We start from the raw sequence: 19,538 nt of genomic DNA, 5'->3' as shown, positions 1-19,538 counted from the left end.
ATTCATTTCACATGTGAAGAACTATACTTCCTCGCCTCTCCTGCGTTGTCCTCCTTTTTCCCATTTAGTTGAGAAGAAGATAGCTCTGCGGTAGGAAAGCCCTTTAGATTCCTATCTTGAAGCACCTCAAAGACATTAACTAGATTGATGGGGGCATCTTGATGATCTGGAGGATTATCCTTTTGGTGGAAGTTGTTCCGTGCCAATGTTTTCACTCGCTTGCACTTAATCACGGAGACTTGCTGCCATCCCTCATCCATCGACCGGGGGGGGGGCGTGGGCACGACAATTTTTTGAGGTGGCTTCATGGGAGGTTTGATACTATGGAATGTAGCGAGCTGCAAACTTGGTGAGGCTTGGCTGTTGCTAGATGAAGCTTCAATTGTTTTTACCATTTTGCATGGAACATATTTTGTTATATATATGTAAGGTTTTTTTGAGAATATACACAACCAAAATACAATCATAGCATGTTTTTCTTGTGTCAACTCTCTCATACCCTCTCTCTCCATCTCGTTCTGCACTCTCTCTCACTCTTCGGTTGACACCATCAGTTGCTAACCCAAGCCAAACATGTCTTGAATGCTTTAAGCTGCTAATGATTAGCCAAACATGTCTTGAATGCACGTGATATGGTAGTTTTACACATAGTGAACCCCCCAAGAAATACATTGTTGGAATGAGGGTTGCAGAGAAACACACACAGCTTGGAGAAGACGAAGGAAGCTCAAGGAACACAATAGAGAGTGTGTTACATAGTGTGCAATGGAAAGATAGATAGCCCTAGAGTGATGGGCGTATATACAATGCACAGGGAAAAAACCTCCTAAAGAGGGAAAAAATGCCCCTGCGGTCCTAGTGTGTTCACACACATCACTACCACATGTATATGGTAACAAATCCCCCCTGGAGTGATACGGTGAACGAGAGCTAGCACATGAGTAGAGGGAAGTGCCATGCCCTGTAGACAGGATCAATCCACAAAGGGGAGTAAGCCCAAAGCTTTGCGGAAAGCTTCAAGCTTCTCATGAGACAATGCCTTTGTGAAAAGATCTGCAAGGTTGTCCTGTGTTGGCACATATGCCAAGCTGATCTCTCCTACTTAGAGCCTCTCCCTGACATAGTGGTAATGCACCTCAATGTGCTTTGTGCGAGCATGAAAAACTGGGTTCCTCGCAACTGCCAATGCGCTTTGACTGTCAGTGTAGATAGTGTTGGCAGTGTCCTTTCCAACACCCAAATCATCCATAAGGGATCTGAACCATACACACTCAACCGTAGTTGTGAATACTACCCTGTACTCAGCCTCACAACTCGAAGTGGCCACAGTAGGTTGCTTCTTGCTTAACCATGATATACATGAACTGCCAAGCATGAAACAAAAACCACTTGTGGACATTCTCGTGTCAAAACAACCAGCCCCAATCTGAGTCTGAAAAAGCTTGTAAGTCTGGCGGCAATGATCCCCCCTTGGGATAAAACAAGCCAAGATGTAAAGCGCCACTAAGGTAGCGGAAAATCCTCTTGACAGCCTACCAATGCTTAGACCCTGGGCTATGCATAAATCTGCTGACCTGTGAGACTGCAAACTGAATATCCGGCCTCGTGTTGCATACGTAAATGAGGCAGCCAACAACAGTTTGATAAAGAGTGACATCAGCAGGATCACCAGCATCATGTAGACTCAAATTCAAACCTGTTTCCATGGGAGTGGCAATAGGTTTGCAATCCTCAAGTCCAAACTTACATAGCAATGTCTCTATGTAACTTTTCTGACACAAGGCAATACCACCATCACACTGCTTAAACTGTATACCCAAGTAATGATGCAACAGCCCCAAATCTTTCATCTTGAAAGTAGCATTCAAATCAGCCTTAAATTCAGCAATATGTCTCTCATTTGGTCCAGTGAACAACAAATCATCAACATAAAGAACCACAATGAGAAGTACATCACCCTCACGCTGATGACAAAACCGCGAGGCTGCGTTACATAAACTTCCTCATATATTTCACCATTCAAGAAAGAAGTAATGATGTCTGATTGATGTACATCCCAACCAAAATGAGCTGCCAATGCACATAGAAAACGCACAGTAGTCATACGACAAGTGGGAGAAAAAGTCTCTTCATAATCTATGCCTTTTTGTTGTGCATAACCCTTTGCAACAAGTCGAGCCTTATGGCAATCGATCTCACCATCCGGCTTGCGTTTCAACTTGTAAACCCACTTCGTACCAATGGACTTTTTGCGAGGAGGCAAATCACATAAATTCCATGTGTCATTTTCTATAAGTGCATCATATTCTGATTGCATGGCAGCCATCCAATTTTCTGAATTCTGTGCTTCATCAAAAGATAGAGGCTCCTCAACATCATGTAAACTAGACACAGCCAAAGCATAACAATCTGATGCATAAGATGCATGGCGAGAGCCTGAACGAGTACGACTAGACAAAGGTGCATCCAATTTACTGTCACGCAAAGTGTGCACCAGCCATTTTGGCATACCTCTAGCCTGCTCATTTTCATCCCTTTCCTCATCAAGTACATCATGTACAACTGCATCAGTAATAGGCTGATCTAAAACATTTTTAGAAACCCCCATAGGCTGTACATTTGCCTCATTGGAACTTACATTCATATTTCCACCACTGAAAAGAGGCAACAAAATGTCATAAATGTCCTGTGAGCTTACATTACTGTCTCTAGTACATGACAACAAGGGCTGAACAAAATCTTCCACAAACACTACATCCAGAGAAACCAGAATATGTTTTGTTTGCGGATGATACAACCTATAACCTTTGCTTCCAACACTATAACCAACAAAAATACATTTGATAGCCTTATCATCCAATTTTCTACGCTGCACTTGTGGCACCAAAGCATATGCCAAACAACCAAAAACACGCATGTGCTCAATAGAAGGTTTTCTATCATGCCATGCTTCATATGGAGTAATAAGCTGCAAAGCTTTCGTAGGACACCTGTTAAGTACATAAGTGGCACACATAATGGCCTCAAGCCAAAAAGAATGCGGCAAAGCTTGACTTTTGACCATACATCGTGCCATTTCCGTTAGTGACCTGTTTTTCCTCTCAGCAACACCATTTTTCTGAGGTGTATAAGGCACTGTACATTGGTGTTTTATCCCACGACTAGCCAGAAATGCATTAAATTCATGAGACATATACTCCCCCCCTCGATCGGAATGGAGGGTGCCCATAGTACATTTCGAGACATTTTCAGCCATAGCCAAAAATTGTTTGAAGCACATAAAAACTTCGGACTTCTCTTTAAGCGGAAATACCCATGCATGCCTGGAGTAATCATCAATGAAAGTCACGAAGTACATGTAATTGCCCAAGGACGGAGTTTGCATGGGCCCACAAACATCACTATGCACAAGCTGCAACTTGCATGTGGCCCGAACTGAACCATCCTTTGGAAGTTTAGAACACTGCATCTTACCCAAAATACAGCCTTCACAAACATGTTTGACAGGTGCTTCAAGAGGTGGCAAAGAAGCAACCATATCAGATTTTGCAAACGCAGCAAACTGGAAAAATTCAGATGACCAAAACGTGCATGCCAAAGTTTTGCATCTGAAATAGCCCTTGAATCTGCAACAGCATTTGCAAAATTTTGTCCACACTTGTCATACAAAGTGAGCTTATACAGCCCATGACACAAAAGCCAATATGCAATAATTTCATCACCAAAACTGAGATCATGAACTGTACATCTGTCATCCACAAATTTGACTACAAGTCCAAGTCTAGCAAGTGCGGATACAGACAAGAGATTCTTCTTGATCCTAGGTACATAAAGTGCATCAACAAGTGTGAAGGAACGGTATACCATTAGCAGCAGTGAGCACAATCTTTCCAACTCCCTGAACTGGATAAGAGGCGTTTTTGGCACAAGTGACTGAATTCCCATGAGAGACAGACTCGAGAGAGGTAAACAATTCACGATGTGAGGTAATGTGCTTTGTAGCACCACTGTCGAAATACCACACATGTGAATCTGCAACAATTGACAAGCATGCATCATGGACAACAGGATTGTAAGTGCACTCTGCACTAAAAGCCCATTCTGCATCAACATCAGCAACACAGTCTCCTTTCACAGAAGACTCAACAATGGCTGCATTTGTAGTGGAACCAACATTTGCAGTGGAACCACCCTCTTTCTTCTTAGCCTCTTTGGCCTTCAACTTAGGACATGACTTGATCAAGTGATCATTGGCTTTACAATAATGGCGACGCATCTTTGTTTTGCCCTTATCACCAGAATTTCCAGATGAATTGCTGCCAACAGAAGCATTAGGAATAGAATTTTTGCCACTCGCAGCAGAACCATAAGAAGTGGTTGCATTGCTGTTACCACCCTTTCTTTGAGAAGCAATAAAAGCCTGTTCAACTGCACGCTGCCTAGTCCTGTTTTTTTTGGAAAGTGACTCTTGCAACAACAATGTGCATAATGCATCAAACTTGACAACTTCTAGATTTCCTTGGGTCATAAGTCTCCAAGTACTAGCAAAAGTCTGGTAAGAATCTGGTAAGGCATCAAGAACAGTCTGCACAAGGGAACTGTCTGAAATGACTTCACCTGCAGAAATAAGTTGCTCATTGATATCCTTGACACTAGCAAGGAAAGTGTCCATATCATCTTCCTTATGCATAATCTTCGACTCCAGCTGTTTACGCAGCAAAGCAATTTTAGCCTCATTGCGTAAAGACCTGCTAAAATATCCCAAGCCTGTTTTGCAGATTTTGCTGAACGGATGTGAGGAACAATGGTGCGCTTCACAGACAACGCAATCAATGCATGAGCCTGCGCATCCTTAACATCCCAACGAGCTTGTTTTGCTGTAGGCAAAACAACTCTAACAGTTGCAATCCTTGCAGCAAGACCCGCAACATCCTCAACATCGCCTACATCCTCAGAACCAGGACGTACATCAATGCCCTGCACAATGTTCCAGACACCCTTTGACACAAGAACATGTTGCATCATATAAGCCCACATAGGGTAGTTGTCCCCATCCAACCTGTCCTTAGCAGCAAACATCTTGAACACATTTGTGTTGTTGTTGTCAGCCATGGTAAATGCTGCACCTGATGTGAAAACTGCCCGAAAATAGGAGAAACGGAGCGGGAACAACCTGTGCTATATAGCACAAACCGTAGAAGACTATAAGGCACCTGTTATGTAGAAAACGGCACTGACAGAAATTCTGCACAAAATGACGAAATAGCCTGTGCAGTACTGCCTGTAGTGGAAACAGAGGCCGAAATGAGCCCAAATCAAAATTCTGAGCCCAAAGTATTTGTCGACCTCGAAGGCTTGCCAAAGATCACTGAAATCGGAGAAGTGAGCAGGCGTTTGCTGGAGAAGCTGGCGACTAAGCCCGGGAGGACATGACCTGCTCTGATACCAATTGTTGGAATTAGGGTTGCAGAGAAACACACACAGCTTGGAGAAGACGAAGGAAGCTCAAGGCACACAATAGAGAGTGTGTTACTTAGTGTGCAATGGAAAGATATATAGCCCTAGAGTGATGGGCGTATATACAATGCACGGGGGAAAAAACCTCCTAAAGAGGGAAAAAATGCCCCGGCGGTCCTAGTGTGTTCACACACATCACTACCACATGTATATGGTAACATACATGTGGTGCATAGGCATGTTCAAAGTGCCAAGAAAGGTTTATGACATGCTCAAATACATTGACAACCACAAGAACAAAGAAGATTTTCTTTCAAGAACTTGGTCCATCAACAATCTACATAGTTCAAAATTGGTTTTACATGTTCAGTGTCACACAGGTTTGCTATGATTTTATTTGACAACATTATCATCTACTTCATATCAAAGGTTTGTTTTAGTTTGTCATGCTTGTTAGTTGTTATCATGTCAAAATTGTGCGGGTTATAGACATTGACACATAACAAGTGGTAAGACCATCCTTTGCTGTTTGGTCGAGTTCTGGTGTGTCTCACACTGATGGTTGTTTGAGGGAAGTGCACACACAAACACATGTTATAATCAAGGGAGGGACTTCTACTCATGGTTTCAGGTGATTGGACTCTGCCATGGTCTGTCTCAAGTCCATAGTCCGTGGTTTGGGCTTGAGAGGGGCGGGGGGGGGGGGGGGGGGGGGGGGGGGGGGGGGGGGGGGGGGGGGTGTTGGGTATGCAAGCCAATTGTGGTCGAGTTTGTCTGATGTCATCCCATGGGAATTACCGCTTGAAGCATGAAGATGAAGCTTCAATAATTTTTACCAGTTTGCATGGCACATCTTTTGTTATATATATGTAATGTTTTTTTTGAGAATATACACAAGCAAAATACAATCATAGCGTGTTTTTTGATTTTTTTGTGTCGACTCTCTCGTACCTTCTCTCTCCATCTCGTTCGGCACTCTCTCCTTGTTGCCACGGACTGCTCAAGGTGGCACCCACCATAGCCTCACTTCCCATCAACAGTCTCTAGCAAAGTGACCAAACCCATTGCACTAAAAACATGCTCCAAAAAAGTATCAAACTAAGTGGAATAACTTTCAAAATTGCCCCTACATTGATCACCATGGTTTCTGGAGAAGGCAAATGAACACTTTATTTTTTGATGTCCCTAATTTCCTTTGCGTTGGTACAAATAGAGTGATGCCCAAAGTGTAGCAAGGTCTTTGAGGTTGTCCCACAACCAGACTAGCAAGTTGGAAAAATCCACCCACACTGGGCACAACTCCTTGAAGGCCTCTGGGGATTCAAAGACCGAGTTCCATGGTAAGACGCGCATTGGGGAGAGGTTGAGTTATAATGGGTTTTTGGATAGCATCTTGTCAATCCCCCAAGCTCATTGAACCTTATAGTGAAGAATGATTTGGTCAAATATTGAATGTAGTCAATCGTTCCGCCTTGGTTGAGAACCACTGGACTAGAAATCCATATGATGAGCTCTATCTGTGAGGGTATCCTTCCCATAAATCCAAAAGCTTGAGACAGACTGGCCGTCACTGCCAGCTGTTTTTTAATCAGTGCTTAATACAATTCACTCACAAACTGTGAGTTTTGGGAAAAAAAATGAAAGACTTCTTTGCTACTACTGTAGGTAGCACCGCTGCCAAAGGCAACGGGAGTCCCACACTCGTGAATTCTAATTAAATTGTCACGTGCAAGTGTTCTCTACTCAAAGAATAATTTGTGATGCGCTTTCTTGCGGACTGTTACCATATACATGTGGTAATGATGTTTGTGAACACACTTAGGACCATCGGGGCATTTTTTCACTCACTAGGAGGTTTTTCCCCCATGCATTGTATATATGCCCATCAGTCTAGGGCTAACTTATATTTCCATTGCACACTAAGTAATGCACTCTCTATTGTGTGCCTTATTGAGCTTCCTTCGTCTTCTCCAAGATGTGTGTGTTATCCTGCAACCCTAATTCCAACAATTGGTATCAGAGCAGGTTGCATCCCCTCGGGCTTAGTTGCTAGCAGCTCCAGCACACGCCTCCTCACTATATCTGATTTCTAATTCGGCCTCATTTTGGACTCCTTTTCCACTATAGGAAGTATTGCGTAGCCTATTTCATCATTTTGTGCAAAATTTTTGTAGTGCCTTTTTTTGCATAACAGGTCCCTTACAGTCTTCTACGGTTTGTGCTATATAGCATGTGCTGTTCTCACTTCGTTTCTCCTCTTTTTGGGCAGTTTTCACATTAGGTGCAGGCATTCGTCATGGCCGACAACAACACAGATATGTTCAAGATGTTTGCTATCGACGATAGAGTGGATGGGGACAATTACCCTATGTGTGGTTACAGGATGCAACATGTTCTTGTGTCAAAGGGTGTCGATAATATTGTGTAGGGAATTGATATATGTCCTGGTTCTAAGGATGTAGGCAATGTTGAGGATGTTGTAGCTCTTTGCTGCAAAAAATGTTGCTGTTAGAGTTGTTTTGCCTACGATAGAACAAACTCGTTGGGATGTAAAAGATGCACAAGTTCATGCATTGACTGCATTGTCTATGAAGTGCACTATTACTCCTCACGTTCTTCAACAAAATCTGCTATGAAGTGCACTATTACTCCTCACATTCTGCATTGTCTATGAAGTGCACTATTACTCCTCACATTCTGCATTGTCTATGAAGTGCACTATTACTCCTCACATTCTTCAACAAAATCTGCCAAACAGGCTTGGGATTTTCTAGTTGTCCATTATGTAAGTCGCAATGAGGCTAAAATTGCTCTGCTACGTAAAGAGCTAGAATCGAAGATTATGCATGAGGAAGATGATATGGACACTTTCCTTGCTGGTGTCAAGGATATCAATGAGCAATTTATTTCTGCAGGTGAAGTCATTTCAGACAGTTCCCTTGTGAAAATTGTTCTTGATGCCTTACCAGATTCTTACCAGAATTTTGCTAGTACTTGGACTTATGACCCAAGGAAATCCTGAAGTTGAGAAGTTTGATGCATTATGCACATTGCTATTGCAAGAGTCACTTTCCTGAAAAAACAGGGCCAGACAGCGTGCAATTGAACAGGCTTTTATTGCTTCTCAAAGAAAGGGTGGTAACAGCAATGCAACCACTTCTTATGGTTCTGCGACGAGTGGCAACACTTATGTTCCCAATGCTTCTATTGGCAGCACTTCGTCTGGCAATTCTGGTGATAAGGGCAAAAAGAAGATGCGTTGCCATTATTGTGAAGCTAATGATCACTTGATCAAGCAGTGTCCTAAGTTGAAGGCCAAAGAGGCTAAGAAGAAAGAGGATGGTTCCAATGCAAATGCTGGTTCCACTACCAATGCAGCCATTGTTGAGTCTTCTGTGAAAGGAGACTATGATGTTGATGTTGATGCTACTGCAGAGTGCATTTATAATCATACTCTCCATGATGCATGCATGTTAGTTGTTGCAGATTCAGATGTGTGGTATTTTGATAGTGGTGCTACAAATCACATTACCTCACATCATTTGAGTCCATCCCTCATGGGAATTCAGCTACTTGTGCCAACAATGCCTCTTATCTGATTCAGGGAGTTGGAAAGATTGTGCTTACTGCTGCAAATGGCAGTTCTTTTACACTTGTTGATGCACTTTATATACCTGGGATCAAGAAGAATCTTTTATCTATATCTACACTTTCTAGACTTGGTCTTGTAGTCAGATTTGTGGATGACAGATGTACAATACTACATGATCTCAGTTTTGGTTGATGAAATTTTTCCATCTAGCATTTTATGCCGTGGGCTTTATAAGCTCACTTTGTATGACAAGTGTGGGAAATTTTTTGCAAATGAAGCTGTGGATTCAAAGGCTATTTCAGATGCAAAACTTTGGCATGCATGTTTTGGTCATTTGAATTTTTCCAGTTTGTTGCGTTTGCAAAAATCTGATATGGTTGCTTCTTTGCCGCCTCTTGAAGCACCTGTCAAACATGTCTGTGAAGGCTATATTTTTGGTAAGATGAAACGTTCTAAGTTTCCAAAGGATGGTTCAGTTAGGGCAACATGCAGGTTGTAGCTTGTGCATAGTGATGTTTGTGGGCCCATGCATACTCAGTCCTTGGGGAATTACCTTTACGTCTTGGTGATTTTTATTGATGATTGTTCCAGACATGCATGGGTATATCCGCTTAAAGCAAACTTTGAAGTATTTATGTGCTTCAAACATTTTTTGGGTATGGATGAAAATGTCTCGAAATGTACTATGGGCACTCTCCGTTCCGATTGAGGGGGCAGTATATGTCTCATGAATTTAATGCATTTTTGGCTAGTCATGGGATAAAACATCAATGTATAGTGCCTTATACGCCTCAGCAAAATGGTGTTTCTCAGAGGAAAAATAGGTCACTTACGTAAATGGAATGATGTATGGTCAAAAGTCAAGCTTATCCGCATTTATTTGGGCTTGAGGCAATCATGTGTGCCACTTATGTACTTAGAAGGTGTCCTACGAAAGCTTTGCAATCTATGACTCCATATGAAGTATGGAATGATAGAAAGCCTTCTATTGAGCACATGCGTGTTTTTTGCTATTTGGCATATGATTTGCTGCCACAGACACAACGCAAAAAATTGGATGATAAGGCTGTCAAATGTATTTTTGTTGGTTATAATGCTAAAAGAAAAGGTTAAAGGTTGTATCATCCACAAAAAAAGTGTATTCTAGTTTCACGGGATGTGTTTCTGGAAGATTCTGTTCAACCCTTGCTGTCATGTACTAGAGACAATAATGTAAGCTCACAGGACATTTATGACTCTTTGTTGCCTCTTTTTAGTGCTGGAAGTTTGAATGTAAATTTCAATGAGGCAAATGAATAGCCTATGGGGGTTTTTGAAAATGTTACAGATCAGCCTATTACTGATGCAGATGTACATGATGTATTTGATGACAAAAGGGCTGAAAATGAGCAGGCTAGAGGTATGCCAAAATGGTTGGTGCATACATTGCATGACAGTAAATTGGATGCACCTTTATCTAGTCGTACTCATTCAGGCTTTCACCATGCATCTTATGCATCATATTGTTATGATTTGGTTGTGTCTAGGTTACATGATGTTGAGAAACCTCTGTCGTTCAATGAATAGCTGCCATGCAATCAGATTATGATGCCCTTATAGAAAATGACACATGGACTTTATGTGATTTTACTTCTGTCAAAAAGGCCATTGGTACGAAGTGGGTTTACAAGTTGAAACACAAGACAGATGGTATGATTGATCGCTATAAGGCTTGACTGGTTGCAAAGGGTCATGCACAACAAAAAGGCATATATTATGAAGAGACTTGTCATATGACTACTGTGCGTTTTCTATGTGCATTGGAAGCCCATTTTGGTTGGGATGTACATCAATCATACATTTTTACTGCTTTTTTGAATGGTGACGTATTTGAGGAAGTTTACATAACGCAACCTCGCGGTTTTGTGAAGAAAGGACAAGAGGATAAAGTGTGCAAATGTAAGAAAGCTTTGTATGGGTTGAAGCGATCTCCTCGTGCTTGGTATGAGAAGGCTGACACTCATTTGGTCAAACGAGGCTTTCGTACGAATCCAATAGAAAGCACATTGTATGTCAAGCGTGAGGGTGATGTATTTCTCACTGTGGTTCTCTATGTAGAGGATTTGCTGGTCACTGGAACAAATGAGAGACATATTTTTGAGTTTAAGGCTGATTTGAATGCTACTTTCAAGATGAAAGATTTGGGGATGTTGCATCATTACTTGGGTATACAGTTTGAGCAGTGTGATGGTGGTATTTCCTTGTGTCAAAAAAGTTATATAGAGACATTGCTATGTAAGTTTGAACTTGAGGATTGCAAACCTATTTCCACTGCCATGGAATAGGTTTAAAATTGAGTCTTCATGATGCTGATGATTGTACAGATGTCACTCTTTACCAAACTGCTACTGGATGCCTCATTTATGTATGCAACTTGAGGCCGAATATTCAGCTTACAGTCTCACACGTCAGCAGATTCATGCGCAGCCCAGAGTCTAAGAATTGGCTATTTGGCAAGAGGATTTTCTGCTACTTGAGTAGCACTTTAGATCTTGGCTTGTTTTATCCCAAGGGGGGATCATTGCCGCCATAATTACATGCTTTTTCGGACTTAGATTGGGGTAGTTGTTTTGACACGCGAGTGTCCACAAGTGGTTTTTGTTTCATGCTTGGCAATTGATGTATATCATGGTTTAGCAAGAAGCAATCTACTATGGCCACTTCTAGTGAGACCGAGTATAGGATAGTCTTCACAACTACGGTTGAGTGTGTATGGTTCAGACGCCTTATTGTTCATTTGGGTGTTGGACATGATACTTCTAACACTATCTACACTGATAGTCAAAGCGCATTGGCAGTTGCGAGGAACCTAGTTTTTCATGCTCGCACAAAGCAAATTGAGGTGTATTACCACTTTGTACGGGAGAGACTCTCAGAAGGAGAGATTAGCTTGGCTTATGTGCCAACATAGGACAACCTTGGAGATCTTTTCACAAAGACATTGTCTCGTGAGAATTTTGAAGCTTTATGCAAAGCTTTGGAATTACTCCCCTTTGTGGAGTGATCATGTCCTCAGGGCATGGCACTTCCCTTTACTCTATGTGCCAGCTCTCGTTCACTGCATCACTCTAGAGGGGGATTTGTTATCATATACATGTGGCAGTGATGTGTGTAAACACACTTAGGACCGCCGGGGAATTTTTTCCCTCACTAGGAGGTTTTCTCCCCCGTGCATTGTATATACGCCCATAACTCTAGGTCTAACTTATCTTTCCATTGCACACTAAATAATACACTCTCTATTGTGTGCATTGATCTTCCTTCGTCTTCTCCAAGCTGTGTGTGTTTTCTTGCAACCCTAATTCCAACACGGACGAATGGGGAGCAAGGGTTTTTTTTTTGGCGGGGGGGGGGGGGGGGGGGGGGGGGGGGGGGGGGGGGGGGTGGGGGGGGGGGGGGGGGGGGGGGGGGGGGGGACTATGGCTGCAAGACAAGATTGCAACAATGGGAAGGTATGGATAGGAAAGGAGGGAAGGAAAGGAATCTGTAAAGATTCCCATTAATCAAACCAAAAAAGAACCGACAATAGGTTGTGTAGTAGTGTAGTTAATGGAATACATAATGTTAATCATTCATTTTCATGTGTAATGATGATGATTTTTGACATGCTAAGATAGCCCTTTGAGAAGGGAAATAGGTAAACATATATTATTTTAAGAATTTTTGAGCTAATCTTAAATCACATGCTAGGGTTGGCTATGTGTTGGTCTGCACGACCTTTAACCCTGCGGTGCTGGTCCCAGGGTTGGGGGGGGGGGGGCATTGGGGACACTCTAGAAGGGCGAGTGGGCGGTTCCCAACCTCTAGCAACCCTTCGCGGGGAGGATTACGGTCCTCAGATGGGGATGGGTGTTGGGTGCTGGATAGCTTTACATGTTCTGTTGGTGACTGAGAAGAAGGGAAATATTATGTGGTTTCGGTGTGTTTCTGAGCTACCTTAGTGGTGATTTCTCTCTAGTAGGTTCTTGCCCACCCTAATGGCCTGATACTCGATGGTAGATGTTGTTCTTTTTGCATCTTCTCCTGCGGGTGCACTCCTTGGAACCATGTTGGCTCAGTCTTATGTGTTCTCTTGGGGTTGGTTCACTTCTATTTGGAAGCATGGCTCTGGTTGGGGTTTTAAGATCCTTTTTGCTTGATGATATGCGATGGAGGTTGTGGTGATGCTATCAGCGGCCGATTCGGTGGTCAGTCCATGCAAGGTGGGAGCCTCGTGGGCTTGGTGGCAACCTGATTGTCCTTGTTGTTTTCCCTCGGATGGGTGGCTCCCAATTCAACCTTTGCTTTGTTATCAGGGTGGCTGCCTTGTCAGCCGTTTGTCCTTAAGGCCAGGTGGCTCCCAGATCAACAATGTATTTGGTGGGGACGGATGACTTTTTATGTACTGATGATGCCTTGACTCGGTGTGAGTAGGGCTATCAGTGGTTTGTAATTCTTTTTGTGGTTATCTAATATACCACTCACTCTCACTCTTGTGAGTTTTGTTAAAAAAATAAAAAATAAAACTTTTATAGCTTGACAAAGAATATTTCCTATAGTTTTTTAGGCCTAATGTCTAGTAAACTCATCTAAAGCATTGGGAGCTTCCCTTTGTTTGAAAAGTGTTCACTATGTCATGTTGACGCATTTTTTTCCCCCGCACGGAAATTAAAAGGTTTCATTTGAGGACAAGGAAAGAAGGGGAAGGGAAATTCCCCTTGAGGAGAATTGTACATAAATAGTAGAGATTCAGGACAAAATAGTGGATTTGTTTGTCATTGCGTAGGTTGTGTACAATGTCGTTAGTGGAGAGCACTCAAAATGTTCCACCTAAAATCTTCAAAGTTATGGTTTTAGAACATCATCTGTGTCAAAGGGATTACACTTTCCTTGAAACAACACATCTTTGGACTGCCAAATACATTGTAGTAAGAGCTGCAAATTAAATAAGTAAGGTTAGTCAGGATGGTCATCCCCTCTGATGTATTTTCTCTTGAAAACCCTTTGCAAAGGATATGTGAGGGCTCTTTGTAACTTTCTGATTCTAAGCAGTACAGGCTCAACCAAACTGTTGGCACATTCTAAAAAAACTAATGGATGGATCTCTGTGAGAAATGGGCTATGATGGACCTATGGGAGGTGGGTCCCTAGAATAGCAAGCCGGGCTAGCGCTTCACATACACAAGCCTACAGTATGCTTGCATGGATTCCCGACTTGACAGGTGCTAATTCTCTCACCAAGCTAACTCTATCCTATCGCTGCTTGAAATGCAGGTAATGGCAATGAAGAGCCCCTCAAACCATCTACCTTTACACATGAAACTCAAGAAAGCCAAAGGGGAGGGGCAAGCCCCCAGAGGGAGTAAGAGGTTGCTTGTTACTAGGACCCTATGTTTAGAATGCTAACCACGAAAGCTTTGAGTAAACTCAATAAATATACAAATGTAGAAAAACCTAAATCTTGGGATCTCTTTGCTCAAAGTATATAGAGAGAGATCAAAAGCTCCGGTCCTCGGATGAAAAAGGCCCGGGAAGAGCATTGGAAGGAGCTCAAACAAGAGGTTCCTTGTCTAACTTCCAAAAAAGCTACTAGGCTAGCCTCCGAAGAAGAACACAAAAGATGACTGGAAGCTAAAGCCAACCTGGCCAAGGAGTAGCTCGAGGAGTTTAGGAGGGCGAGATTGATATCCAGGGAGACCTTCCTTCAACCGGAGGCCGCTAATCAAGCACACTTCTTTAGGGCTTTGAAAATCAAGAAAAGCCTGGGCTTCGTCCAGTCACTCACATATGCGAATGGGAATGCTACGCAAGACCAAGACGAAATGGCTAGGAAGCCAAATCATTGGCTAACGTGATGGCCTCTGCAACCTCCACCTGCTGCGGAAGAGACTTCTTCATAGCACTATAAGATCAATCCACCAGCCCATTTTCGAGAAGCCCCCACTTTCGTCCGTAAGCTCGATCTCTTGTTACCGCTAGGTCCGATCTCCATCTATCTGTTGATTTCTTTCAGTTCGTCTTTGAACAGTGGCTTTAAATTCTTCAGTTTATCATGGCCTTCATCGTTATATCCCTAAAAAAATTCTTGCCTTGTTGCAGACCAAAGGATTAGGATCCTCCAAAATGCTTGCAAAAGAAATGTTTGGTCTGAGAGAACCAGTGCTGGTAGCCAACTTGTTGGTGTTTGTGAAAATGGTTCCTTGAGGCTCCCCAGTCTTGAGTGGCTTTGCCTCAAAATAGCACCCTTTAGTGTTGAGATCGATCACATCATCTTTTTTTGGGAGAGTCATCTCAACCGAGCATTCTTTATTAACTAGCAAGGTCGGTTCCTTAATCACTGTTTCATCTCTCATATTGATGGAGTTTGATGTACGCGGTGTATGTTCAACCCCTTCGTCCATCAACATGATGCCTTTTTGCATTGACATCTTTTTTGTCACAAGCATCTCCAAGAATTTTTGGATGTCCTCCTCTATTGGTAGTATCTTGGCATCAATGCTAGGAACTGTCCTGGAGCAAACTTTTTTTTTTTTTTTTTGGGGTGGGGGGGGGGGGGGGGGCAAACAGGGCCGTGCCATGGTGGGATGGATCCCTAGTAGATGCACAAACAATAGGCAAGAGCACCAAATATAATAGGAGAACAAAGGACATCAAAGATAACAAAAGAAAAAATGCCTCAATAGGGCTAAGCGATGATTAAGTAGTGCCAAAGATAAACGCACCTAGTAGTAGGCGATAATTCCTTGGAAGTTTGGAGAGCACTTAATTGCCAAAATTGCCTTATCACAAGTGGTATTATCAGCAGAACGGCATGGCTTGCAACATGGCTTGCAACAAATGGTTTAAGAAGGTGACAAGTGAATATGCTCTACACATTTTGAAAAGGAAATGAGAGGAGAATCTACACAGCTTCTCTCTCTTCTCTCTGCCACACTTATATTTGATTAAAACTAAAAAAATCAGAGAACTCTCATGCAGCATGAGAACTGGTACTTCTCTCTCTCTCTCTCTCTCGTCATGTTGCTCAAGGGCTATTGTTTAAAGATTTCACGAGGGACATGACGGGCCGTTTTGAGGAGATGGAACTGTGTGTGTGTGTGTGTGTATGTGTTTGTTTTTCACAAGGCTCTCTGTCTCCCCTCAATTGGGAGGCAGGCATGAGCTCTCTCTCTCTCTCTCTCTCTCTCTCTCTCTCTCTCTCTCTCTCTCTCAATAGTTTTGCAATGCCTGGAGTGGGGCGCCAGGCTAAAAGCAGGTCAGCAAGCTTGGCGGTGAAGGTAGGCGGCGAGGGGAGGAAGGGCAAAGGTAGGAAGCGGATGCAAATTGGCTACGTGCTCAGGATAGGCGAAGAGGGGGGCATGTGGTTTAATAGGACGATTGGAATCTTCTTGCTTATTCAAATTTTTTAACATCGAGCGAGTATGTCTCAAGCGAGTATCTCTCAAGAGAGAGGGCACGTTGACTACAAGGATGACGAGAGAGCAGCAGGCTTCACATAGTTTCAACAACCATACCAAGCAAGCTATAGCGGGGGGAGTCAATAGCAACGTCTCTTGAATGTTGCAGGTGCAACGAGGGAAGTAATTCACACAAAAAATCAAGGAGGGGATAGACGTGACAGCTTTATGCGTCTTGGTTTAAAACTGTTCAACAAGGCTACGATTCACTGCACGCAACCCTACCCTCTTTCACCTTGTATGTTCGCCATCGCTTAACTCCAATATTCCATATCCTTATGTAGAGAGAGACACCTTGCTTTGATACCTTACTAAGTAATTATAAGTTAAGGGTGGAAATGGACGCACTACCATCTTGTCTACCAAGTATCACTAGCTTATTTACATCGATTACAATTTCATTGAAATTTCATTTTCATTTTCAAGGTTGCAATTTTCTTGAACTTTTATTTTTAAGGTAGAAAATTAGGAATATTCTTAGACAATGGAATTTTTTTTTTGAGCAACGGTGGATACTATTGTGTCTCGAAGCTCATCTTTCAAATAGCTATGCCCCTAGGGTTCTACCACTTGCTATAGGTAGTTTTGAAAGGTGAAAACCCCAAGGCTCTGCCATGTCTTATGGCTTATTAGCTTAATGATACTCATGACAACAACTAACTGTAAGACATGGATTTTGTAAAAAAAATTGCCTATCAAACAAAAGAATGACACCGCATCAAAAGAGATCATGTTTTTCCTGGTAGCAACATTTGCATTCTTAGAGAAACGCATCATGACTTGTAAAGCCACATATACACTCGTGTGGAAGGAAGAGACCACATACTAAGAAAAGGACGGCTAGTCATTGGTCTCCACGGGATCTCATAGTCGAGGGCTTGGGCCTTAATAACCATTGGATTGAAATAGCTAGAAATCTTAACACCAAGGTCTTTGTCATGTAGATAGATGGCACCCACAATGCAGATCAACAAGTGAGAACCACTCCCACCTTTTCAAGGACTGTCCAAGAATCTGTGGCCTGGCAGGAAAGATATGCAAGTGGGTTCGAAAGACATGGAAGATTGGGTTCTTCAAGAACGATCTTTTCTTGGGTGGGAAGGTGATCAAGAGCCAACCACTTCTAATCAATACACAAATTGTCAGGTTCTGTTGCTTCAAACACGTTTACAAGGCTGGGAACTCTCGACGTTTTTAGAACCTCATTGAATCAGCAAGGTTCACGGAGATCATTCAAGAAAGCAAGGAAGAAATTTTTGCCACTGGGAAACAAAGGAATTGTGAAGAGTAAGGCAAGGTTGCAACTGAAGCAATATCGGATATGCATGGGTAAGAGTCTAATCCTTTGCTTCCACTTCTAATGCATGACTTTATATTTACTACTCTCGTATCAAGGCTAGAACTATCAAATGTATATTAGCACATGAATTTTGTGTGACAATCATGAGTTTGGACACAAAACCATTTGATGTGATCCAAGTATGCATGGTTTGTCTTTCCACCTCTTTGAATGAAACCATTCTTTATCATGCATACTAATCTCCTATGGTCTTGCTCTAAACTCACCAAAATGAATATGACTAGAATTAGTTTGCTTAATGGGGTTGAACTCCATAAAGCAGAATTCATGATCTCCTTCTTGTTTGATGTGTGTCTTATGTTGTGCAAAGCCTATGCTGCTACAACCTCAGGGGCTCCATTATTAAGAGCCCGCAAATATAACACGCCTTTGTAAGGTACCTCAAAGACCCCTCTATTAAAATGTGAACATGAGCATATTGCCTTCCCCCCCCCCCCCCCCCCCCCCCCCCCCCCCCCCCCAACCCCCCAACACCTTTTTTAATATATCATTCCAAAATGGATTTGAAAATTCCCTCTTGCTAATGTATATCTAATAAATTGCTTAAAATTTTCAATATATAGCCCCTTCTATCGAACTCAAATGGCATATTAATACGTTGGACTCCCCGAGGCTGCAACATAAGAATTCAATATGAACATGTATCAATTTTGAGAAAGATTTGTTACGTTTGGTTGGATTGAGCTATCCTAATGTAGAATTATTGTATTTCATCCTCTTTGGTTAAATTGAACTAGCTCTAAGTATGATCAGGAGGTGTTAAATACTTGGCAAACATCCATGTTTTTACAATAGGCATTGAAGGTAAAGGCATATATATTTTCTAGATAGATTCTTGCTATCTGATTGGGCCAAAAGAGCCTAGTATCGCGCCCCAATTTTGGGAAGCAGCTAGAATAGATAGAATCTATCGAGATGCTGCCTCGATTAATCCATGCAGGGCTGACACGTCCATGCAGGGCTGATTCGTCACGGGCGACGAGTTGCGGGTAGGCTCTAGAGAGGCACGGTTGGATTTTTTTGGAGCGTGTTTCACAGCGTGCTCGCAGTGTGCCTCAGAGCTGCTCCTCGCTGGACTTCTCTTCGAGTCGTCGTGACACACACAGGTAATGCACTGACCTTTGTTGTGTTGTTCTACTGGTCTCGACACCAGCTGGTGATTGTTTGGTTCTGTGTTTAGTTGCATACGCCATGCTTTGTTTGTTGGATGTGGTACGAGATGTCAGTGGTACGGAATGAGGGAAAATATCAGTCTATTGGGTACACAGTGAGTAGTATTTGTTTGCACAGAGCTATCACAACCTGTATTTAGATGCTCTGTGCAGGTTGCAGTGTTTCTTTGAGTGCTTATGCTATCTGTTTTGGGTGCTATACGCAATGAGGGAAAATATCAGGCTATTGGGTACACACAGTGAGTAGTATTTGTTTGCAAAGATCTATCATAGCCTGTATTTAGATGCTTTGTATAGTTTGCTGATGTGGATTTGATGGGGGCGCTGCTGGAGCCACTTTGTGTCTGACAGTATCCACATAGTAGGTGGCTTGAGAATGGCCAGGCTAAAGTCTGAGGCGCGGGGCAAAGGGAAGGAACCTGTCATGAATACTGGGGGTTGTAATGCCGGTTCGTCAAAACTAAAGAAACCGGAGGCGAGAG

General features: G+C 42.6%; 1 protein-coding gene across 1 annotated transcript in view; it reads right to left on the bottom strand.

Moving 5' to 3' along the window:
- LOC147425743 (uncharacterized) overlaps positions 1-19,538 on the bottom strand; it is a 78,846-nt gene that overhangs the window by 18,295 nt on the left and 41,013 nt on the right. The window lies entirely within an intron of this gene.

Source organism: Adiantum capillus-veneris, chromosome 25 (genome assembly GCF_014529385.1).
Source record: "Adiantum capillus-veneris isolate H3 chromosome 25, ASM1452938v2, whole genome shotgun sequence".
Lineage (NCBI taxonomy): Eukaryota > Viridiplantae > Streptophyta > Polypodiopsida > Polypodiales > Pteridaceae > Adiantum > Adiantum capillus-veneris.
The sequence above is the reverse complement of the archived record's forward strand: the minus strand, read 5'-3'. Positions and strand labels throughout refer to the sequence as shown.